Source organism: Mus caroli, unplaced genomic scaffold, assembly GCF_978045245.1.
Source record: "Mus caroli unplaced genomic scaffold, Mus_caroli_1 scaffold_18, whole genome shotgun sequence".
Lineage (NCBI taxonomy): Eukaryota > Metazoa > Chordata > Mammalia > Rodentia > Muridae > Mus > Mus caroli.
This window is the reverse complement of record NW_028227273.1, coordinates 23,801,241-23,826,290: the sequence shown is the minus strand read 5'-3', so window position 1 is coordinate 23,826,290 and position 25,050 is coordinate 23,801,241. Positions and strand designations below refer to the sequence as shown.

The 25,050-nt window shown below is 41.9% G+C and overlaps 1 protein-coding gene across 1 annotated transcript in view; it reads left to right on the top strand.

Moving 5' to 3' along the window:
* Nucleotides 1–275: 275 nt before the first annotated feature.
* Lpin2 (lipin 2) overlaps nucleotides 276–25,050 on the top strand; it is a 108,494-nt gene continuing 83,719 nt past the window's right edge. Inside the window, exon 1 of the mRNA XM_029471295.2 lies at nucleotides 276–297. The gene's annotated coding sequence lies outside the window, so the exon portion shown is untranslated. The remainder of the gene's footprint in view (nucleotides 298–25,050) is intronic.

Genomic DNA, 25,050 nt, shown 5'->3' with positions numbered 1-25,050 from the left:
GCCATCTGGGAAGAAAGAATTTTAATTGAGGAAATGCCTGCATCAGACTATCTTGCAGAAAAGCCTGTGGGACGTTTTCTTGATTAAGAGATTGATGTGAAGAGCCCAGCCCACCGTGGGCGGTGCCACTACTTGGAAAGTGGTCCTGAGATGTATAAGAAAGCAGGCTGAGCACGTCTCGGACAGCGTACAGCGATCCAGTGAGCAGCCTCTGCTCCAGGGCCTCTGCTTTCAGCTGCCTTCCAGTTCCCACCTCAGATTGCAGTCTTGGCTTCCCTCCATGACAGACTGTCACCTGTAAGTCAGATAAACCCTTTCCTCCCCAAGTTGCTTTAGGTCATGATCTTTTAGCAAAGCAATCAAAAGCAAAGTTGGACACAGCTGGTTGTGAGCCACCTGACGTGGGTCCTCTAGAAAAGGACCTAACTCCTAATTGCTGATGCCTATCTCTCCATCCCCTCTGCAATATTCTGTCAATTTGTGTGCCTCTGGTTCTCTCCTGTCTTCCCAAGACCTCTTCTTTCTTTATTATCACCTAATATTAGACTCTCTTGGTCTCCTTTCTAGACTTTTAGACTTTATCCACATCACACACACACACACACACACACTCTCTCTCTCTCTCTCTCTCTCACACACACACACACACACAATGAACACGCACATGCACGCACTCGTGTGCCACACACACATTATCAGGGGAAAGGGAGTTGTTTATTCAAAAAATATGATTCAGTTTCATGAGCAGGATAACAAAGGGGAAAAAAATTCTAGCACTGTGGTTCCCAGCCTGTGGGTAGCAACCTCTTGGGTTGAACAACTCCCAGGGGTCACATATCAGATATCCTGCATCCCAAATATGTACATAACAACTCATAACAGTAGCAAAATTTTGGTTACGAAGTAACAATGAAAGTAATTTTATGGTAGGGAGTTATCACAACCTGAGAGGCTATGTTAGGGATGCTGCAATGTTAGGACGGTTTCGAGTCACTGTATTAGCACTACATGTGTGGATAAGGCATGAGAGCGCACGGCAGCCCATGTGGGGAGCAGGTATGTGGCCAGCTTTTCCTCGTGGCTCACTTTTGAGTCACTTTTGAGTCAGAGCTTCAGTGGGCCAAGAGAGAACAGCTCTAGTCTGGGTGCTTAATGGAGAAAAATGGATTGAGAAGCAATTCAAATGAAAGAAGAGATTAAAAGTTGGTCTTGCATCAAAAATCCAGGTGAGATTTGATCAATTTAGACTATTGTTAGCAGTAGAGATGGAGAAAAACAGAAGAATTTGAGATACAATTTGAGGTTTAAGATTCCTTAATTCTGCGCTGGGGAGAGAGCTCAGTCCTGAAAGTGTTAACTTTGCATACATGAGAACACAAGTTTGAGCCAAAGAGCCAATATGACAAGAGGGAGAGGGGGAGAGAGAGAATAGAGGGAGGGAGGGAGAGAGAGAGAAAGAGAGAGAGAGAGAGAGAGAGAGAGAGAGAAGAAAGAAGAGAAGAGAGAGAGGGAAAGAGAGAAAAGAGGAACAAGGAGGCTGACCCAAAGACAAAGATATTTAGCAGTCATTGTCCTGGCCTGTGGTACCCCGTGCTTCAGAGACAGAGACAAGGGGGGCACAAGTTTGAGGCTAGTCGTCATGAGACCATGTCTCAGATTTTTCCTTAAAGTCATCAAGGGTCAGTAAGATGGCACGGTGCTTGCCACCATCCCTGATGACCTCAGTTCAGTTCCTGGAACCCACACATCTGAAAGAGAAGGAACTTCTTCAAGTTGTCCTTTGACCTCCGCCTATGTGTCGTGGGACACACACGCCTCCACCTATGTATCATGGTACACACATGCCTCCCTCTGACACAGAGTTGGCTAATCAACTAGCGTAAAAAAAATATTTATCACTGTAACACAGTTACTCCTGAAGAGTTTCAGGCTTTTAAGAGAAGACCATGTTTAGAGAAGAGGAAGCAGGCAGAGAGCCTTACTTCACACTGGTGTTTAAGGTGCTAGGAGAGAGGATGAGGAAGCTACCTCCTGAAACAACCAGGGAAGAAGGAAGTATCAGAAAGGCAAAGAGAAACCTGGGTCCCCATCCTACCCCCAAATAGAGTGACCAGCCGGGTGAAAGGAAGGAAGCTGTCTTTGAACTCGGGTATCAGGAGCCTTGGTGAGGACTTTCAAACATAGAGGTTGAATCCTGGAGATGCAGAGTTGCAGGCCGTGGTTGGTTCATAGCCTGAGTGGAGAATAGAGATAAGGAAGGAGCTGAGGGGCCAGGGGTTGGGGGGCAGGGGGAGGCATCTCTTTAGGGGCATGGGTATTAAACTGAAAGATTTCATGGGTATTAATGAAATCTGTCTGAGTCAAGATAACAAAGACAAGGACCAAGTCCTGAGTAGACAGGAAAAGGCAACTTGTCAGAGAGCAGGTGGCAATTGTACTATGCTTGGACAGGGACCAGGGCCTTCTACCTCTATGTGACAGAGAGGCAGGTAGCTAATGGTGAGACAAGGGGGATGTTTCGATCTAACTGTATCTTTGTTTTGCATAGGATCTGTCTATGTAGCTCAGTGTGGCCTCAAACTCAAGCAGCCTTGCCTTGATTTCAGAGCCTCTGGTCCTAGCCTCCTGACTGCTGAGATTATAGGTGGAGACCACTAGATGTTTTCTTAAGGAGTCATGATGCTAAGCCACCAGCCTAAAGGGAGGGATCAAAGAAGAGATAGAGGATTTAGTTTTCATTATTAAAAAGGAGGAAAGGGTTTGGCATAAGGATCTTAGAGAGCTGAAGACATAGCAGGATTTCTAGGAAATGCAGGGCTTACGTGAAGCTCGGTGGCCTGTGTTTGAGAAGTGGCTCCTCAGCACAGCTGGGCAGTGCTGGGCAGCTGTTATGATGATGAAGACGGAATCTGGCAGGTGAGAACGCAGAGGAAGAATGGGGAAACTGAACCGGGGAGAACTACAGAGAACTGATTATAGTGCTGGACCTCATTGTGAGTCAGCTTAGGAGTGTCACTGCCATTGCTACCAGATGCCTGACAAAAGACACCTAAGGAGGGAGTGTCCAGTCTGCCTTACAGTACCGGGGTAGACAGTCCATCCTGCAGGAGAAGGACGGGGCTCACCACTGCATCCAGTTAGGAAGCAGAGGCAGATAGCCTATGCTTAGCCCACTTGCCCTGTATTCAGTTCAGGACTCTATCCCACAGAATGGTAGCTGCATCCCACATCTACAGTCAACCGGCTCACTTCTGCCTAATCTACATACCCTCCCCCCAACACACACATACACAGGCACGCCCAGAGATTTCTTTCCACTGTGAATCAGATGCGCATCAACTCGGCAATCCATGTTTCACCACGGCCCTGGATAGAACAGAGGAAAGTTATGTTGGGTGAATGTGAAGTCTTGAGGAAATATAGTAGATTGGAGGACAGCATCCTAGTCAGAGTGTGGAATACCTGGATATGAAATTTCAGAGACATCCCCCTCCCTAACCTCTACTTACACATCTGCAGAATAGGTGACCATCTCTAGGATGAAGCAGGACATGGTGGCACACCCCTGTAATCGCAGCTCTTGGGAGGCAGGAGGGTCACTGAAAGTTTGAGATCAGCATAGTGAGCTCCAGGTCAGCCAGGGCTACAAAGTGTAACTCAGTCTAGAAAACACAACAACAACAACAGATCATGGGATGAGATTCAGAAACGACAAGAAAGGAGCCAGCAGGATATCTCCATGGGTTCAGGGGCTTGCTGCAAAATCATGAAAACCTGAGCTTCTTCCTCAGAACCCAGATACATGTGGGAGGAGAAAACTGGCCCCTGCAAGATTCCCTCTGACCTGCACACATGCCCACGTACAATAATGATCATGCTGCAAAAAAAAAAAAAAAGTTTCAAAAGAAATGGCAAGAATGGGGCATCACTACACCCAGGATATATGCCGGTACCTCTGCATGGTTGGCTGAAATCACATTCTTTCACCATCTAGTTATTTTCTTGTTTTAATTTTATTTTATTTTTAATTTATTTTTTATACTCCGTATTCCATTCCCTGCCCCTGCCATCTACTCTCTGACTGCTCCACATCCTACCCACCGGGTCTCCACATGGATGTCCCCACCCCCCACCCCACCCCACCCCACCTGACCTCTAAACTTCCTGGGGCCTTCAGTCTCTTGAGAGTTAGGTGCATCATCTCTGAATGAACACAGACCCGGATGTCCTCTACTGTATGTGTGTTGGGGGCCTCATATCAGCTTGTGTATGTAACCTGGTTGGTGGTCCAGTGTTTGAGAGATCTTGGGGGTCCAGATTAATTGAGACTGATGGTCCTCCTACAGGATTGTCCTTCTTCTCAGCTTCTTCCTGCCTTCCCTAATTCAACAACAGGGGTCAGCTGCTCCTGTCCATTGGTTGGGTGCAAATATCTGCATCTGACTCTTCCAGCTGCTTGTTGGGTCTTTGGAAGGGCAGTCATGATAGGTGACTTTTTGTGAGCACTCCGTAGCCTCAGTAATAGTGTCGGGTCTTGGGACCTCCCCTTGAGCTGGATCTCACTTTGGGCCTGTCGCTGGATCTTCTTTTCCTCAGGCTCCTCTCCATTTATAACCCTGTAATTCTTTTAGACAGGAACAATTATGGGTCAGAGGTATGACTTGGGCCTGGCAACCCGTCCCTCACTTGATGTCCTGTCTTCCTGCTGGAGGTGGGCTCTATCAGTTCCCTCTCCCTACTCTCTGGCATTTTATCTAAGGTCCCTCCCTTTAAGTACTGGGAGTCTCTCACCTCCCAGGTCTCTGGTACATATGCGGGGAGGGGAGTACCCCAACCTCCTATTTCCTGAGGTTGCCTGTTTACATTCTTTCTGCTGGCCCTCAGGGCTTCAGTCCTTTTTCCTCACCCAATACAAGATCAGGCTCCCCTTTACCCCCCATTCTCCCCTCACCCGGTTCACTTTCCCTCCCTCCCCACTAGTTATTTTTTGTTAAAATCACTGTAGGAGTTATATTGTTTCACCATCTAGTTATCTTCCTTTCTTCCTTTCTTCCTTCCTTCCTTCCTTCCTTCCTTCCTTCCTTCCTTCCTTCCTTCCTTCCTTCCTTCCTTCCTCTCTCTCTCTCTCTCTTTCTCTCTTTCTTCCTTTCTTTCTTCCTTCCTTTCTTTCTTTCTTTCTTTCTTTCTTTCTTTCTTTCTTTCTTTCTTTCTTTCTTTCAACTGGCTATTTTCTTTATTTACATTGCAAATGTTATCCCCCTTCCCAGTTTCCCTCCCTCCCCGAAACACCCTATCACATCTTCCTTCCCCCTGCTTCTATGAGGGTGTTCCTTTACCCACACACCCACTTCCACCTCCCCACCCTTGATTTCCCCTACACTGGGACATCTATCAAGCCTTCACAGGACCTAGGACCTCTCCTCATATTGATGCATGACAAGGCCGTCCTCCTACATATGCTGCTGGACCCATGTGTACTCCTTTGTTTTTGGTTTTTTGGTTTGGTTTGGTTTTTTGTTTTTTCTTTGTTTGTTTGTTTGGTTGGTTGGTTGGTTTGGTTTGGTTTGGTTTGGTTTGGTTTGGTTTGGTTTGGTTTGGTTTGGTTTTTCGAGACAGAGTTTCTCTGTAGCCCTGGCTGTCCTGGAACTCACTTTGTAGACCAGGCTGGCCTTGAACTCAGAAATCTGCCTGCCTCTGCCTCCCAAGTCCTGGGATCAAAGGCGTGCGCCTTTGTTGATGGCCCCTGAGAGTTCTGGGGGGTTCTGGTTGGTTGATATTGTTCTTCCTATGGGGGTTGCAAACCCCTTCAGTCCTTCAACTCCTTCAGTCCTTTCTCTAACTCCTCTATTGGGGATCCCGCACTCAGTCCAATAGTTGGCCTTGAACATCCGCCTCTGTACTTGAAAGGCTCTGGCAGGGCCTCTCAGGAGACAGCCATATCAGGCTCCTTTCAGCATGTACTTCTTGGCATCCACAAGAGTGTCTGGGTTTGGTAACTGTATATGGGATAAATCCCCAGGTGGGACAGTCTCTGGGTGGCCTTTCCTTCAGTCTCTGCTCAACACTTTATTACCTATTTGCTCCTGTGAGTATTTTGTTCTCCTTTTAAGAAGTACCAAAGCACCCACACTTTGGTCTTCCTTCTTATTGAGCTTCATGTGGTCTTTGAATTGTATCTTGGGTATTCTGAACTTTTGGGCTAATATCCACTTATCAGTGAGTGCATACCATGTGTGTTCTTTTGCGACTGGGTTACCACACTGAGGATGATATTTTTTAGTTCTATCCATTTGCCTAACAATTCATGAATTCATTGTTTTTAATAGCTGAGTAGTACTCCACTATGCAAATGTAACACATTTTCTGTATCCATTCCTATGTTGAGGGATGTCTGGGTACTTTCCAGCTCCTGGCTATTATAAATAAGGCTGCTACAAGCTGGAGCATGTGTTCTTATTACAAGTTGGAGCATCTTCTGGGCATATGCCCAGGAGTGGTATAGCTAGGTCCTCAGGTAGTACTATGTCCAATTTTCTGAGGAACTGCCAAACTGATTTCCAGAGTGGTTGTACCAGCTTGCAATCCCACCAGCAATGGAGGAATGTTCCTCTTTCTCCACATCCTTGTCAGTATCTGCTGTCACCTGGGTTTTGATTTTAGCCATTCTGATTGGTATGAGGTAGAATCTCAGGGTTGTTTTGATTTGCATTTCCCTGATGACTAAGGATGTTGAACATTTCTTTAGGTGCTTCTCGGCCATTCAGTATTCCTTAGTTGAAAATTCTTTGTTTAGCTCTGAACCCCATTTTTTAAATGAGTCTAACTTCTTGAGTTCTTTCTATATATTGAATACTAGCCCTCTATCAGATGTAGGGTTGGTAAATATCTTTTCCCAATCTGTTGGTTGCCTTTTTGTCCTATTGACAGTGTCCTTTGCCTTACTTTGCAATTTTACTTACTTGCTTTGCAATTTTATGAGGTCCCATTTGACTATTCTTGATCTTAGAGCATAAGCTATTGGTGTTCTGTTCAGGAATTTTTCCCTTGTGCCCATGTATTCAAGACTCTTCCCCTCTTTCTCCTCTATAAGTTTCAGTGTATCTGGTTTTATTTGAAGGTCCTTGATCCACTTGGACTTGAGCTTTGTACAAGGAGATAAGAATGGGTCGATTTGCCTTCTTCTACATGCTAACCGCCAGTTGAGGCAGTGCCATTTGTTGAAAATGCTGTCTTTTTTTGACTGGATGGTTTTAGCTCCTTTGTCAAAGATCAAGTGACCATATGTGTGTGGCTTCATTTCTGGGTCTTCAATTCTATTCCATGGATCTTCTTGCTTGTCTCTGTACCAATACCATGCAGTTTTTATCACTATTGCTCTGTAGTACAGCTTGAGGTCGAGGATGGTGATTTTCCCAGAGGCTCTTTTATTATTAAGAATAGTTTTCACTATCCTGGGTTTTTTGTTATTCCAAATGAAGTTGCAAATTGCTCTTTCTAACTCTATGAAGAATTGAGTTGGAATTTTGATGGGGATTGCATTGAATCTGTAGATTGCTTTCGGCAAGATGGCCAATTTTACTATATTAATCCTGCCAATCATGAGCATGGAAGATCTTTCCATCTTCTGAGATCTTCTTTGGTTTCTTTCTTCAGAGACTTGAAGTTCTTGTCATACAGATATTTAACTTCCTTAGTTGGAGTCACACTTTAGTAATAAAGTGTGTGTATTTTTATATTATTTGTGACTAATATGAAGGGTGTCGTTTCCCTAATTTCTTTCTCAGCCTGTTAATCCTTTGAGTAGAGGAAAGCTACTGATTTGTTTGAGTTAATTTTATACTCAGCCACTTTGCTGAAGTTGTTTATCAGGTTTAGGAGTTCTCTGGTGGAGTTTTTGGGGTCACTTAAGTATACTATTAGCATCTGCAAATAGTGGTAGTTTGACTTCTTCCTCTCCCTTTGGCCACCTTTTGTTGTCTAATTGCCATAGCTAGAACTTCAAGTACTATGTTGAATAGATAGGGAGAGAGTGGGCAACCTTTTCTAGTCCCTAATTTTAGTGGAATTGCTTCAAGTTTCTCTCCATTCAGTTTGATGTTGGTTACTGGTTTGCTGTAGATTGCTTTTACCATGTTTAGGTATGGGCCTTGAATTAGCATGAGGGGATGTTCAATTTTGTCAAATGCTTTTTCAACAGCTAATGAAATGGCCATGTGGTCTGGTCTTTTTCTTTGAGTTTGTTTATGTAGTGGATTACATTGATGGATTTCCATATATTGAACCATCCTTGCATCCCTGGGATGAAGCCTGCTTGATCATGGTGAATGACCGTTTTGATGTATTCTTGGATTCGGTTGGCAAGAATTTTATTGAGTATTTTTGCATCAATGTTCATAAAGGAGATTGGTCTGAAGTTCTCTTTCTTTGTTTGGTCTTGTGTGGTTCAGGTATAAGTGGAATTGTGGCTTCATAGAATGAATTGGGTAGTGTATCTTCTGTTTTTATTTTGTGGAATAGTTTGAAGAGTATTGGTATTAGGTCTTCTTGAAAGGTCTGATATAATTCTCCATTAAACCCATCTGGTCCTGGGCTTTTTTTTTTTTTTTGGTTGGGAGACTATTAATGACTGCTTCTATTTCTTTAGGGGTTATGGTACTGTTTAAATGGTTTATCTGATCCTGTTTTAACTTTGGTACCTTGTATGTGTCTAGAAAATCGTCCATTTTATCCATATTTTCCAATTTAGTTGAGTATAAAATTTTGTAGTAGGATATAATGATTTTTTTGAATTTCCATAGTTTTCACTGTTATGTCTCCCTTTTCATTTCTGATTTTGTTAATTTGGATACTCTCTCTGTGCCCTCTGTTTAGTTGGGCTAAGGGTTTATCTAACTATCTTGTTGATTTTCTCAAAGAACTAGGTCCTAGTTTTGTTGATTCTTTGTATAGTGTTTCTATTTGGTTGATTTCAGCCCTGAGTTTGATTATTTCCTGCCATCTACTCCTCTTGGGTGTATTTGCTTCATTTGGTTCTAGAGCTTTCAGGTGAGCTGTCAAGCTGCTAGTGTAAGCTCTCTCCAGTTTCTTTTTGGAGGCACTTGGAGCTATAAGTTGTCCTCTTACCACTACTTTCATTGTGTCCCATAAGTTTTGGTATGATGTGTCTTCATTTTCATTAAGTTCTAAAAAGTCTTTAATTTCTTCCTTTATTTCTTCATTGACCAAGTTATCATTGAGTAGAGCGTTGTTCAGTTTCCATGTGTATGTGTATTTTCTGTTGTTTTTGTTAAAATTTAATACCAGCCTTCGTCTGTGGTGATCTGATAGGGTGCATGGGGTTATTTCAGTCTTCTTATATCTGTTGAGGCCTGTTTTGTGGCCAGTTATATGGTCAATTTTGGAGAAGGTGCCATGAGGTGCTAAGAAGAAAATATATTCTTTTGCTTTAGGATGAAATGTTCTATAAATATCTATTAGATCCATTTGGTTCATAACTTCTGTTAGTTTCACTGTGTATCTGTTTAGTTTGTGTTTTCATGATCTGTCCATTGCTGAGAGTGGGGTGTTAAAGTCTCCCATTATTATTGTGTGGGATGCAACGTGTGCTTTGAACTTTAGTAAAGTTTCTCTTATGAATGTGGATGCCCTTGCATTTGGAGTGTAGATGTTCAGAATTGAGAGTTCATCTTGGTAGATTTTTCCTTTGACCAGTATGAAGTGTCCTTCCTTATCCCTTTTGATAACTTTTGGTTGAAAGTCGATTTTATTTGATATTAGAATGGCTACTCCAGCTTGTTTCTTGGGACTGTTTGCTTGGATATTTGTATTCCAACTTTTTACTCTGGGGTAGTGTCTGAGGTGCGTTTTACTTTGTCTCTGAGGTGCGTATTCTGTATGTAGCTGGGTCTTATTTATGTATCCAGTCTGTTAGTCTATGTCTTTTTATTGGGGAATTGAGTCCATTGATGTTAAGAGATATTAAAGAAAAGTGGTTGTTACTCTCTTTTTTTTTAATTAGGTATTTTCCTCAATTACATTTCCAATGCTATCCAAAAAGTCCCCAATACACTCCCCCCCCAGTCCCCCATCCACCCACCCCCCCCCTTGGCCCTGGCATTCCCCTGTATTGGGGCATATAAAGTTGGCAAGTCCAATGGGCCTCTCTTTCCAGTGATGGCCTACTAGGCCATCTTTTGATACAAATGCAGCTAGAGTCAAGAGCTCTGGGGTACTGATTAGTTCATAATAATGATCCACCTATGGGGTTGCAGTTCCCTTTAGCTCCTTGGGTACTTTCTCTAGCTCCTCCATTGGGGGCCCTGTGATCCATCCAATAGCTGACTGTGAGCATCCACTTCTGTGTTTGCTAGGCCCCGGCATTGTCTCACAAGAGACAGCTATATCTGGGTCCTTTCAGCAAAATCTTGCGGTTGTTACTCTCTTACTCTCTGTTATTTTTGTTGTTAGAGGTGGAATCATGTTTGTGTGGCTATCTTCTTTTGGGTTTGTTGAAAGATGACTTTCTTGCTTTTCTAGGATGTAGTTTCACTCCTTGTGTTGTTTTTTTTTTCCATCTATTATCCTTTGTAGGGCTGGATTTATGGAAAGATATTATGTAAATTTGTTTTTTGTCATGGAATATCTTGGTTTCTCCATCTATGGTAATTGAGAGTTTTGCTGGGTATAGTAGCCTGGGCTGGCATTTGTGTTCTCTTAGGGTCTGTATGACATCTGCCCAGGATCATCTAGCTTTCGTAGTTTCTGGTGTGAGAAGTCTGGTGTGATTCTGATAGGGCTGCCTTCATATGTTACTTGACTTTTTTTCCTTACTGCTTTTAATATTCTTTCTATACTTAATACATTTGTTGTTTTGATAATTATGTGACAGGAGGAATTTCTTTTCTGGTCCAGTCTATTTGGAGTTCTATAGGCTTCTTGTATGTTCATGGGCATCTCTTTCTTTAGGTTAGGGAAGTTTTCTTCTATAATTTTGTTGAAGATGTTTACTGACCCTTTAAGTTGGGAATCTTCACTCTCTTCTATACCTATTATCCTTAGGTTTAGTCTTCTTATTGTATCCTGGATTTCCTGGATGTTTTGGGTTAGGAGCTTTTTGCATTTTGTATTTTCTTTGACTGTTTGTCAATGTTTTCTATGGTATCTTCTGCACCTGAGATTCTCTCTTCTATCTCTTGTGTTATGTTTGTGATGCTTGTGTCTATGACTCCTGATCTCTTTCCTAGGTTTTCTAACTCCAGGGTTGTCTCCCTTTGTGATTTTTTTTTTTATTGATTCTATTTCCATTTTTAGATCTTGGATGGTTTTGTTCATTTCTTTTACCTGTTTGATTGTGTTTTCCTGGATTCTTTAAGGGAGTTTTGTGTTTCCTCTTTTAAGGGCTTCTACCTGTTTACATGTGTTCTCCTGTATTTCTTTAATGGAGTTATTTATGTCCTTCTTAAAGTCCTCTATCATCATTATGAGAAGTGACTTTAGATCCATCTTTTTTTTTTTTTTTTTCTGGTGTGATGATGTATCCAGGACTTGCTATGGTGGGAGAATTGGGTTCTGATGATGCCAAGTAACCTTGGTTTCTGTTGCTTATGTTCTTATGCTTGCCTCCCACCATCTGATTATCTCTAGTGCTCCCTGCCTTTGCTATATCTGACTGTAGCCTGTCCTTCCTGTAATTCTGGTTGAGTCAGAACTCCTCAGAGTCCAGCTGTCTCTGTGATCCTGTGGTTCCGGGATCCTGTGATCCTGAGATTCTGAGTGTGTCATTGTTTCTGGGAGTCAAGCTGCCTCTGGGTCCCTGAAATCCTGGTGTGACCAAGATCCTGTGATCCTGTGATCCTGTGATCCTGTGATCTTGGGTGTGCTAGAGCACCTGGGAGTGGAGCCTCCCCTGGGGCTGTGGGACTGGCTGTAGAGTTCATGTCTAAGGTAAACTGGCACAGGCCAGAAGGAACCCAACCCACTGGTCCTAGTTATTTTCTATCAAAATCTCTGTAGGAGTTAATGGGGTGACAAGCTGTTATCCCAGCACTGGAGAGAGACAGGCAGGCAGGTCTCTGAGTTCAAGGCTAGCCTTGTCTACATAGTGAGTTCTAAGTCATGTAGCACCACACAGTGGGACCTGTCTCAAAAAGAAGAAAAAGAAAACAGGAGGAATTAGTATCAAACAAGTGTGTATAGAAAAACAATTTTGGTTTTTCAAAAGAAGAATTGATTTGTGTGAACCAAATGTATGTGGATCATTGTTCAGCACTATTTTAACTTTTTTATTTGCCCCATTTTTGCCTCAACTACTATGGCACACAGCCCTCCACTGAAGCAAATGTAACTATTCAGAGCTTCCTGTTGAATTAGGATGTTAGACTCTCCCCCTTAGGAAACAGGTTCAAACATTTATAATCACTCTTTAAAAAATAAATAAACCTACTGGTAGGAGAAATCAATTTTGTAAAAGGGCATATAAAATTTGTATCAAAAAAATCTTTATGACTGTACCCTTAGACACAGAAAATTTTGACATTAAACAATTTAGCCTAATATAGTAGAGGGTGGCTTAACAATTATGTTCATCACAATTTTATTTACACTACCACCAGACAAAAGGCTATTTTGATATTAAAGAATAGAAGATTAATGAGAAAAACAAACAAATAAACAAACAAGCAAACGACCTTAGTAATCCACTAAGGAAGTGCTATTCAGTCTTTCAGTATGACTGAGATCTTATCTAGTTAATAAAGCTTTTATTTTGCTTATTTCTGTTGTAGCCTCTGCAGCTGCTGCTATTAATGCTGTTTGGTTTGGTTTGGTTTGGTTTGGTTTTCTGAGGCAAGATTTCAGATTTACTGTGAAGTTAAGGGTGACCTTAAACTCCTGAACCTGAGACTTCCAAGTGCAGAGATTATTGAGGTGAGTCACCATACCCGTGACCTTTGCTTTGTTTTAAGCTCAGAAGTACATAAATAAATGTAGGGGACAAAAAGCTGAAAGGGGCACGTGTATATACAACTGTTGAAGAGTGGAATTATGGGAGGTTTTTGTTCAGTTTACTTTGATACTTGATGCTTTACAGTGTTGGGGGTTTGTTTTGATATCTGGATGTGATGCATGCCTTTAATGCCAGGGGTCCAGAAGCACGGTCAGGAAGATGATATGTCTGAGGCCCAGGGTTCATACAGAGTCCAAGGCTAGCATGAGTTTGCTACCCTGAGTATACATAGCTATCAAGGGAAATATCCAATTTCCTTTTGTTTCCTATCTGTGTGAAATGTATCCTTCAATGGGTTTCACAGTTCTGCCTTAACTCTTCCCTAAGCTGAGAAAATGGTTTAGGGGGCAAAGCACTTGCCGTGCAGGCAGGAAGACCTGAATTCTGACTCCCCAGCTCCCGTGAAAAGGCAGACACACAGAGAGAACCTGAGGTAGGTTTATTCCAGCTTTTCATCTGCCTTTGGTCCGATGAAGAACTCAGAATTGCAGGCCAAGAGCTGAGGAAGAACTCCATATGATATGTTTAATGCTTAAAAAAAAAAAAAAATCCACTTCTTTGGGGACTCTGTAGACATAAGCAGTTCTGGCATGAAGGGACACACCCATGTGAGAAACCTGAGCCTGTTTACATTAAAACAAAACAAAAAACAGAGTAAAGATGAAACCTGTTTACTTGGATTAATGGTGAATTCTCACTCAGACCATGTGCCCTCAAGACCTGTCTTAAAGGCAAAATACCTTTAGATAAGCCAGTCACTAAATTTAAGATCATCCTTGATATAACTATTCAAATAATGTATCTGTTCCATAGTGTGGTTTTTAATCATTCCAGTTGTGTTTTTTAACCTATCCAGTGACAAATACCAAACATTACTGGATCAATTAAAAAAAAAAGAATTAAAAAAAATCCCCCCACCTTTTTTTTTCTAATTTGAATTTTAGGAACACTAACTATGTAAACACTCAACAGAGTCTTAGAAGTTGGGTTTGCATTGCATACACTAGTCAACGTTTGCTGAAAAGACCCTGATATAGCTGTCTCTTGTGAGACTGGGCCGGGGCCTAGCAAACACATAAGTGGATGCTCACAGTCAGCTATTGGATGGATCACAGGGCCCCAATGGAGGAGCTAGAGAAAGTACCCAAGGAGTTAAAGGGATCTGCAACCCTATAGGGGGAACAACATGATGAACTAACCAGTACCCCGGAGCTCTTGTCTCTAGCTGCATATGTATCAAAAGATGGCCTAGTCGGCCATCACTGGAAAGAGAAGCCCATTGGACTTGCAAACTTTATATGCCTCAGTACAGGGGAACGACAGGACCAAAAAGTGGGAGTGGGTGGGTAGGGGAGTGGGGGGGGGAGGGTATGGGGGACTTTTGGGATAGCATTGGAAATGTAATTGAGGAAAATATGTAATAAAAAAAAAGAAGTTGGGTTTGAATTACAAATGAAGTTGGGCTTTACTGTTTAAGCTGTAGTTCCTATAATGAGCTACTTAAGAAAGAAGCACGGAGGGCCTCAGACCGACCACTAGAAGCTCGGAACCCATCAGCATGTCCTGTTTATTTGTTCCTGTATTTGGTTTTATGTAACTTAATAGCACTAAGGTTGTTTGTAAGATAGGCTTGTTAATAGCTTGGCTGTGGAGAGCAATATAATTATAAAATGACAAATAAACACTCAGGCAGCCTTTCCAAATCAGACAGAAATCTACTTACAACGGTGACTGGTCAGCGTAATGGAGGTTACAGAACAGAACAGAACAGAACAGAACAGAACAGCACAGCACAGCACAGCGAGGGCTCCCTCTGTGTATATGGACAGAAACCCTTCAGAGTGTGCCGGTTGGGTTTTGCCTGACTCGTTTGTCTTTCGTACTTTTCATAAGAACAGAGAAAAACTGTGAGAAAAATAACACAGGTCATAGCAGGATTAAAACCGAGAGAGTGTTTTCTCAGAAAACTTCTGTTATTATAAAATGCAAACCCTGCATCTGCACTCTAGGTTTGGCTGAAATTCAAGATACACACGAATAAAGACTAAGGATGTAAATGTAGTGAAATCGTAAATTATTGGAATGCTAAGGGAAAAGATAAAAGACCCTGCAATCTAACAATGAATTACTAGAGAATTTGTTTTTAATGTATTTGTTAGCTTAGACTTCCTTCCCTATGAAATCAATCGATTGTGCTAAGTGGTTAACAGATGCAAGCCCTACTTAGCATCTGATTTGGCCTTGACAAGAAAAGGGCAGGCTTTTATAAGCAGCACGTTTAGGAATTTGTATCAATAGCAGATATTTTAGCGGGCTACAATTTACAAATTACTGATATATTCCAGATACCTCTAATATGTTTTGACTACTCTGGAAATTAAATCCCTGTGGTGTGTTGACAAGGACCAACAAGTGGATTGCCTCCACCGTGATCCTTGGGCACTGACAAGGTTCTGCCCTCAGACACACCTCCCTAGGGCAGAGAGTTAAAGGCCCAGCAAATGATTGCATCTCAGGGCTACACAGACAAAGGCCTTGAGAATAAAGGGCACTTTGGAAGCTGCCCAGAGGAGACACTGCTGTGGACAGTCTGGGGACTCTGACAGAAGCCTTGGCTCCTGACACTTGCTCTCTGGGTCCTGCTTTAGCTGTTTTTCTGAACATACAACAATTTTCTTCTGGACTAGAGGCCAGTTTTGAACCCTGGTTTTGTTAGAGTTGTGGGTTTAGTGATTCTATCCTTATAGATTATTGTGATTATCATCAAATACCCGAAAAATAGTATCCATAATTTCCAAGAACAAACAACATGAGCAGTTGGGTATACTTATGCAGGCAAACCTGCCTGAAAGGTCAGTGATTGTGTGGGCCTTCCCTGCACTGAACAGTACAATTCCTACCTCATTCTCATCAACAGTAAGTAAGCTCGTGGCAACATTCAAAAGAATTACTTGTGTCCTTAGATTAGATTGTAAGCCCACTGGGCAGATACTGTGTATAATATTTTGTGTGGTATCTATCCCATTGTTAGAGTTCAATAAACATTCAATAACAACAACAAAAGCAAGCAAATAACAACAACAAAATGCGCACATTTATAACTATGTGCTGTGGCAAGCAAGAGACCCCCGGGACTTGCTGGCCATCCAGGCTAGCTAAATTAGCAAGTTCCCAATTCAGTGAGAGACCCTGTCTTAAAAAAAAACAAAAAACAAAAAAAACCATGGAGAACAGTAGAGGGAGACGTGGATCTGGAACTCTGCATCGATATCACTGGTAGCCTGAGGGGACATGCCCTAAGCAGGATCTCGGTTTGAACTCACCTCATCTACAGAATATACGTGTGAGTTTTGAGTTGCCATCAGCTACTCTGAGTTTTTTACACATCCCAGCGTCAATGACAATCAGATGTTTACCATAATGACCCTTGGTTCCTTCCATTTCTAGTCTCCCTTCATGTCCCTTCTTTGATGGTTCTATCTCTGTCTTCTTCCACGGACTCTGCCCCTGCTTTCTTTGGGCCAGGGCACTAGTACTGTCTACTGGAGTAGGCCACTCATGGTACTCAGATGGGGCAGTCTGCACAGCTAACAAACCTCTCTCCTGCTCAGATTGTTACGGTGTCTGCAAGCCGAGAGAGGCAGAAGCAGAGAAAACACCTCCATATGTGCATATGCTGCTTATCAATTATTTTATGTTTAAATATAATACAAAGAAGAAATGCTATTATAAAACTGAATTTTTGTTAGAAAAGGTCAGAGTTCTATCGCAGTTTCATTTCTGTTGCTGTGATAAAATAGTCTGACACAAAGCAACTGATAGAACTGGTTCATCTTAGGCCATTCCTGCTGGAAAATCACAGTGCTGGAGGCTTGTAGCAGGTAGTCACGTCACACCCACAGTCAAAACAGAGAAATAACATGTAAACTTGCTTGTTCGCTTGTGTGTGCTCAGCTCCGTTGCTCCACTTTTAGATAGTTCAGAAACCGCTGCCTGGGGAATGGTACCACCCGCAGTGGGCTGAGTCTTTCCACATCAATTCTCAGGTGATTCTAGGTTGTGTCTGCTTGACAATGAAAGCTAGCCATCACAGATGCTAATAATTTAAACCCCCAAATAACAAACCACACAGAGGCAGATTTCCCTCTTATATCAAATTCACAGGTAGATATTTACTCCAGGCTTGGAATAATGATGCCATCTCCATGAAATTCTAAAGGATTTGCAAGCCTGTATAGTTCTTGTCCCAGTATAGAACATGGTCACAGCTCAGGAAGTCTGGTGTGTTTAAGAGCACGTCTAAAAAAGATCAGCAGAAAGATCCAGGCCACACAGACACACTACAGAGCCAGAAAAGAGAAGAGATGCTGAAGAAAGCCAGTCTCTTAACAACAGACCTACATCTAATGTCTCATTACCCTCCCAACGCCCCATCTCATAGAGGCTTCATTTTATTATGGACAGAGTACAGTACGTCTGCTTTTTTTTTTTTTTTTTTTTTTTTGCATGACACTAAGCCAGATCCAAAGAGGGGGGCTCAAAGAAATCTAATTTGAAAGTACAGATAAACAGTACTCTGGCAGGAAATAAACCAAGAGGAAGTCTTTGCACGGTGTCTCCTCAGCTGAACCAACAGCCAAGCCTGAGGTAACCTCTCTGCCCTGTGCCTGACTATTACCCACCAGCAGGCACCGTCTGGATATTTTCTATCTTATGTCACAGGTCCCCCACCTTTACCCAGACTTCACTTTACAAGGTTTCTGTAAGAGATAGTCACCCGATGTCCAAAAGAACTAAAAGGAAAATTCCAGAGACAAACAATTTTTTGTTTTAAATAATTTTTATTCCTTGTATATTTTTTCTATTTTATTAGTGATTACTCTTGCCACTCTCTTAGTGTGTCTACTCTGTGAATTAAACTCCATCATGGCTCTGCATGTATAGGGAAGAATATGACTGTGTAGAACTATAATTATATAGTTCTCATAGGAATCTATGCTATCTGATGTTTCAGGCATCCACTGGGGGTTGGTCTTAGAATGGAGTCCCCAAAGATAACCGGTCCCTTAGTTCCGGCCATAGCATGACTGGTAGAAGTCTGGCTTTTTGTTTGGTTGGTCCGTGCATCAGATAATCAGGTAATCTGATATAGAAATGTTGCCTTTCACTTGCTTTTCCCTCCCTCTCCCAGCTGGCCTTCATCATGCAATCTGCTTTGGTCATTTTCTAGTTCTCCCAGTAGCTGCTGTGCAGCGCCTATCAGCCTCTCTTCCTTCCACTCTTGCTGGGCCTTGTAAAGAGCACCTTTAAAGGCATGCCAATGCTGTGCAGCCCAGGTCCCCCCCAGGCTGGCATTTCCTACCTGTCTGTTCATAGACTGGTCCTCTTTCAACACCCTCCTAGGATGCCTAGTGTAGGCCGTTTAGATCTTGGCTGCATTCCACAGGATAAGGTCCTTGCTCAGACAACCTTGAATAAATACTTAACTTATCCCTGCCGAATCCAACCTCGGGCAGTCAGTGGGTGGCCCATCTGCACAGTCTGCCCATTCAGCAAGCAGAAACTAGACCAGACCTGCTGTTAAGCCTTAAAACCTTTGAGAAATCGTTTGCTCTGGGATTTATTGACTACATTTCCACAATAGAGGCCTTGTCTGAAGGGTCTGGTTAGGGGGCTTGAGCAACTCCAGGCAGATCTGTGAGTGCAGCAAGAGCAGCAAGGGCAGACTTGTTGGCCTCTATGCCACAGGAGTATCACAGAACTCTTCAGCAAGAATAACCAGTGCCGCGGCTTTCCTTGTATTCCATGCAGAGGTTCCAGCTTACAAATGAGAGGTTAGCACCGTCTACTTTACAGAGTAGTCACCCGGCTAGACCAAAGATCCAGACCCAGAGCTCCCAACAGTGACAAGAGGTGTCCCTGAGCCTCTTACATCAGACAGTTCCTATCTTATCGATCACTGCAATGGAGGCAGAAATGTATCCTGGAGCTGAGCCCATTCACGAGTCTTGCTACACACCATCAAAAGCTCTCTGAGGCTAACTTCAGGGCTGATTAACAGCCATCTGGGACCAATACAAGTCTCTGGTGGGAGTCAGCTTAGCTCAGTCTCAATCTGTTACGGATTTTCCATGGTGGGCCAAGGATCATGCGTGACCCTGCTCAGTAGGAGAATCCCAGAGCTAGGGAGATGGACTCCACCTCCTCCTTCCGTCTGATGCTGAGTCACCTGTAAATGGAAAGAAGGACACTGCTGTGTTCCCCACGTGGAGACTAAGCAAGGATCAAATGAGACCATCTGTTTTATAGATATCTAAAGGAGAGAGGGGGCGAGAAAAAGGCAATGACTACCTGCTAAGTGATGAACACAAGTTCTGGGACCTCGGATGGCTCGGCCAGGAAAGGCACTTGCCATTAAAGCCCAAAACCTCAGTTTGATTCCTGGAACGCACTCGGTGGAAGGGAAAAGTTAGTCAACTGCGAGTTGTCTTCCGACTGCCACATGCATACTGTGGCATGTGTATCTAATACACATGTTTTAAAATATTACATGATAGACCATAAATGTATGTAAGACTTTCGTGCTGTTGTGGGCCAGGTAAAAACCGCTTACTCAGCAGGCAAGGTGGCTCATGCTTGTCTTCTCAGGGAAGAGACACAGGAGGATGGCTGCCAATTCCAGGGCTGCTTGATTTTTATGGTAAGAGATAATGAGTGCACGAATGAATTGGAAGAAGCGGGAAAATGTGCCAGATAGAATGTTCCGTGACTTAGTTGATTAGTCACGGGGTTCTTCTTTCATTTTGCTGCCCTTTACTTCCTATCTCACTTTATTGAGGGCCCCTGTGGTGGTTTGAAAGAAAAGGACCCCCATAGGCTCATAGGGAGTGGCGCCATTAGGAGGTGTGGCCTTGGTGGAGTAGGTGTGGCCTTGGTGGAGTGGGTGTGGTCTTGGTGGAGGAAGTTGGTCGCTGGGGTGGGCTTTGAGGTTTCATATGCTCAAGCTAAACCTAGTGGCACTCTTTCTTCCTGCTGCCTGCCAATCCAGATATAGAACTTTCAGCTACCTAACTCTCTAGCACCATGTCTGGCTGCATGCTACCATGCCTCCCTCCATGATGACAGTGGACTAAACCTCTGAACTGGAAGCCAGCCCCAATTAAATATTTTGGTTTGGTTTGGTTTTCGTTTTGTTTTATTTTGTTTTGTTTTAACAAGACTTGGCGTGGCCATGGTGTCTCTTCACAGCCATAAAATTCTAAGACAGCCCCTTTTCAAAAGATAACAAAACATATTAAGACATAGAGAGAGCTTCCGTCTTCCCCTCCCCCCATAAAAGTCTTTTAAGCGTGTGAAATCATTACTTACATTGCCCTAGAATTTTACAGCAACTATTTTATTATTGTTGAATCAAACCCATTTTTAATGCTTGGTAATGGGGACAGCTTTTCTTGTACATGAATCATTGATAGAGTGTAGATAAATGGAGGAGGACTGTGGAGGTAGAGTCACTGGCCATGAGGGAAGAAGGGACTGTCTCTCTGTACCTCCACATAAGCTGTTTCCTAATACTGGCCTTTTAAAGCCCAAGGTTGGAAGGTGGGCACCTGGCTGTACTAGATGACTCCTGGTTTTGTCTGTGAGGGTCAAGGAGCAGATGTAGGCTGTGGACATATCTCAGACATAGAATGCTTGCCTGAAATACATAAATCCTGAGCTGGAATGAACACAGGCACATGCACAAACATGCATGTACACAAACCATACTATACACATATACACACATACCATACATATACATATACCATACACAAAAATATACCATACACATCATACACCATATACACACACACTTACACACATAAGCACCACATGTGCACATACACATATACTCGTCACACAAACACATACCCAAACATAGGGAGTAGTATAAACACACGTCTTAATTACATGGCTTAGAGGGAGTGACAGCTCTCACTAACACATGACAACTTCCTCTATTTTGCTGCTTTAGAAAGCTTCAGATTCCAATGGCCCTGCCCTGCCTTTAAAAAGGTGCTATTACCTGCTAAAGAGAGAAAGCTTTGCCACTGCAAAAGGCAAATTACAAGTGGAAAGGATGAAACAGAAGATGAGAATCAGGACGAAAGCTTGCATGAGCAGGCTTTTCAGGGTTCCATGGACACAGATGGCAGTTGTTTGCAAAAAATGTTTTCAAGGCCCGTTCTTTCTCTTCATTTTGACTTGTTTTGACAAGTGGAGTTGAGTTTTAGGCAAATAAATATAGTTGATCATGATTTACCCTTAGTATTGGGACAATTAAAGCCGTGAGTTTCTGCAGGCATTTATGTAAGAAGTACCGCTGTGACATGGGTTTTACTTGGCTTTCTGGGCTGGTTTTTTAAATTGAAACATAATATTTGTACATTGTATAATAATTTGCTATATAATATATATCATATGCTGTGTACTATATATGATACACTGTATAGTATACACTATACTATATACTACATACTACACTGTATACTATATACTATACTGTATACTATATACTAAATACTACGCTATATACTATACTGTACACTATATATTATATACTGTATTCTGTATACTATACACCATATACCATATACTACATACTACACTGTATACTATATACTGTACACTATATATTATAACACTATACTGTATACTATATACTACACTGTATACTATATACTATACTGTATACTATATACTAAATACTACACTGTATACTATACTGTCTACTATATATTATATACTGTATTCAGTATACTATACACCACATACCATATAGTACATACTACACTGTATACTATATACTGTATACTATACACTATACTGTATACTATATACTATACACTCTATGCTATATACTATACTGTATACTATATACTACACTGTATACTATGTACTATACTGTATACTATGTACTACACTGTATACTATATACTATATTGTATACTATATACTACGCTCTATATCCTATATAAAGTGTGTAACAGTCATAGCATCTACTAAAGGTAGAACCAGAGTGGGCCCAGAGCAGGTTGTGAAGCAGAGGAATGATTTTCCTCCTCTCCCACTTTATGTCACACACCTTCTCTGAGTATGGTTGTTCCACCTGTGTCCCACAAGCCTGAGGCAGAGTCCAGCTGACGTCCTGCGGCTTTGACTGGCTTCAGACACACTTGGGGCTTGCCTGTCACAACAGTCCTCCTGACCTAAAAACCAGGCCCAGCTCCGGACAAAGTGTGCTGTGGGTCGCTAGAGTAAAATAATACTTCCAGTTAGGTGTGGTAGCAAGTGAGTCATAGGATTCAGGAAGCAGAGGCAGAAGGATCTCTGTGAGTTTGAGGCCAGCCTGGTCTACATGGAAACTTTCAGGACAGCAAGGACTATTATAGTGAGGCTCTATCTCAAGAAAGAAAAAAAAACAAAAAACAAAAAACAAAAAATAAAATTGAATAATAATACCCTTTGAAAATTCATACTTTATTTTTATTTTGTGTGCATGTATGCTTGTGTCTATGTGTGTGTGCACACATATGTGTAGAGGCCAGAGCCACTTTCCATGTTAATATTTTTGAAACAGGATCTCTCGCTGAACCTGGAACTTGCTAGTTATGCTAGGTTGGCTGGTTAGCAAGTGCTAAGAAGTTGCCTGTCCCCGCCTCCTCAGGGGTGGAATTACAGATGTGCACTGCCACACCCAACCTTGTCTATGGGTGTGAGGAACAGAACTCAGGTTTTCATATTTGTACTGCAAGCACATTACCAATGAGCCGTCTCCTCCAAACCATGAAACACACATTTTGGCGAAGGGAAGGGTCTGTTGCTCAAACCTAGAATCCCCAGTAGGGATCACATCTTAGAGAAACAGGATATTTCAGAATTCCAGGCACGCTATCAGGCTGAGCCAACTACAAATAATAGGCCATACACATCACCTCAGTGCCGGCTCTCAAAAAGATCATAATTTTAGATCTTGGGCTATAACCTCCTGGTCTAATGGGACACACAGGACAAATGGATGGAATTCAGCCAGGCGAGCACAAAATCAGTGAAAGGTTGATAGAAAGTCATGAAATTCAAGAGCAAGTAGCAAGAGAGGCTATATGCAAATATATTTTATATAACTATATATAAAGTATATGTTATATATTTTATATAAATGAGAAAAAATATATAAACAAGAAAACATTATGTTATATATTTTGTATTATATATTATGTATAATAACATGTATTTTATATAACACACATATATGGTACATATAACATATAGAATATACTTAGTGGCAGGTGTCAGACGGTAAAGGTCAGGAGCAAGAAGGAAATAAATTGATTATTCAGAATGATTTCCCTATGAGGTGATCAGTATAAGTTGACCTGATCAGAGCTTTTCTGATTTAACCATGGCAGAAACAGATAGTCAAGTGTAATCTAACTAGGGTCTAACCTTTGGGAGAAAAAAAAAATCTATGCTTTCTTTTCTCTTTCTTTCTCTCTCTCTCTCTCTCTCTTTTTTTGTCTTCTTTTGATTTAGGTTTGGAAAGCAAAGAGGGTGTTTGGGGTTTGCTTTTGTTTTTTGGGGGGGGTTGTTTTTGTTTTTGTTTTTTTGATGTGTCAATTGCTCGTTCTTGTTTATTGATTTATTTGATTTTTAGACAAGGTCTGGGTTGGCCTAGAACTTGTACTGCCTCTTGCTTCAGCTTCCCAAGTGCTTCTGTTGCAGGTATGAACCTCCATACCCAGCTAGTTTGCTTCTTACAGAAGTATATTGTGAGATGGTAAATGCAGAGTTTGGATCTCCAGAGCCCACATAGTGCCAGGTGGATGTGGTGGTCTACCTCTAACTACAGAGACCAGGATCCTGGCTAGCCAGACTAGTTGAATGGGTGAATTCTGGGTTCGAGTGAGAGGCCTTGCCTCTATCTATGAGATACAAATCAGTCCCATGCACAGGGATTCATGTACACATGTACAAGCATACATACACATATGTGTACCACAGCATACACATGCCAGAAACAAGAAAAATGGATTTCTTTTGCAAGTTGTTTGCACTTATATGCTACTAGTAAATAGCATTTTTAAGAAAGTTTTTTTTTTTTCACCTTCTAACATCTGCTCAGAGTTTCAGTCCTGCAGTAGTGCCTGCCTTTTGGTGAGGGCCCAACTTCCTTGTGTTCAGAGAAGACCACACGCCATGAGTTTCATAGGGGAAGCTGATAGGACCACATGCTACACTTCTGTCTCCTGTCGTATTTAGCGCTCTGCTAGGTCGTATCTGTGAGTAAGCCAGATTTGTCAACAGGAAGAAGGAAGATTTCACAACTTGGGAAGACAACATAGTGAGTCAGGCCTTTCTGTTCCATCCCCAGCTGACTGTGCAGGGTTAGCTGGGTAATTTGAACGAGTCATACCACATGCTCCGTTGCTGTTGCCTGCTACATCAGCATGTATCAAAAGGAAACAAAGTTGGTGACTTAACTGGATACCTATAGAGATTAATGAGTGAGTGAAAAATAACAGGAAATAAACTTTATTTACATTACAAACTGAAATGTAAAAAAAATGTTTACCTTACAAATAAGTATTTTTAGATTGGGTTAGTTCCATTCCTAGAAATTTCTATACTATGTTATTACAACTATCAATTAATTTTATTCTTAGCATAATAATCATAAATTTTAATTATAAAGTAAAATAAAATTTTTGTCATGCACCCAAATTTCAAAATTTCAGAGGTTTTTTTTTTTTTTATGTTTAGGTAAACATCCTCCAACATCTTTTATTTAATTGGAATTTATGGAATAATTGCCACTATTTTAATTTAATCAGACCCCATAGTTCCAGGCTTGGGAGTGAAGAACACATATTTCTTTTGCAGAAGTCCTGAACTCAGCAGGACCCACAGCAGATGGCTCACAATCTCCTGTAACTAAGATCCTTGGAACTCAATGCTTCTGGCTTCCCCAGCGCTGTCCTCATGTGCACACACCCACACAGAGATACAAT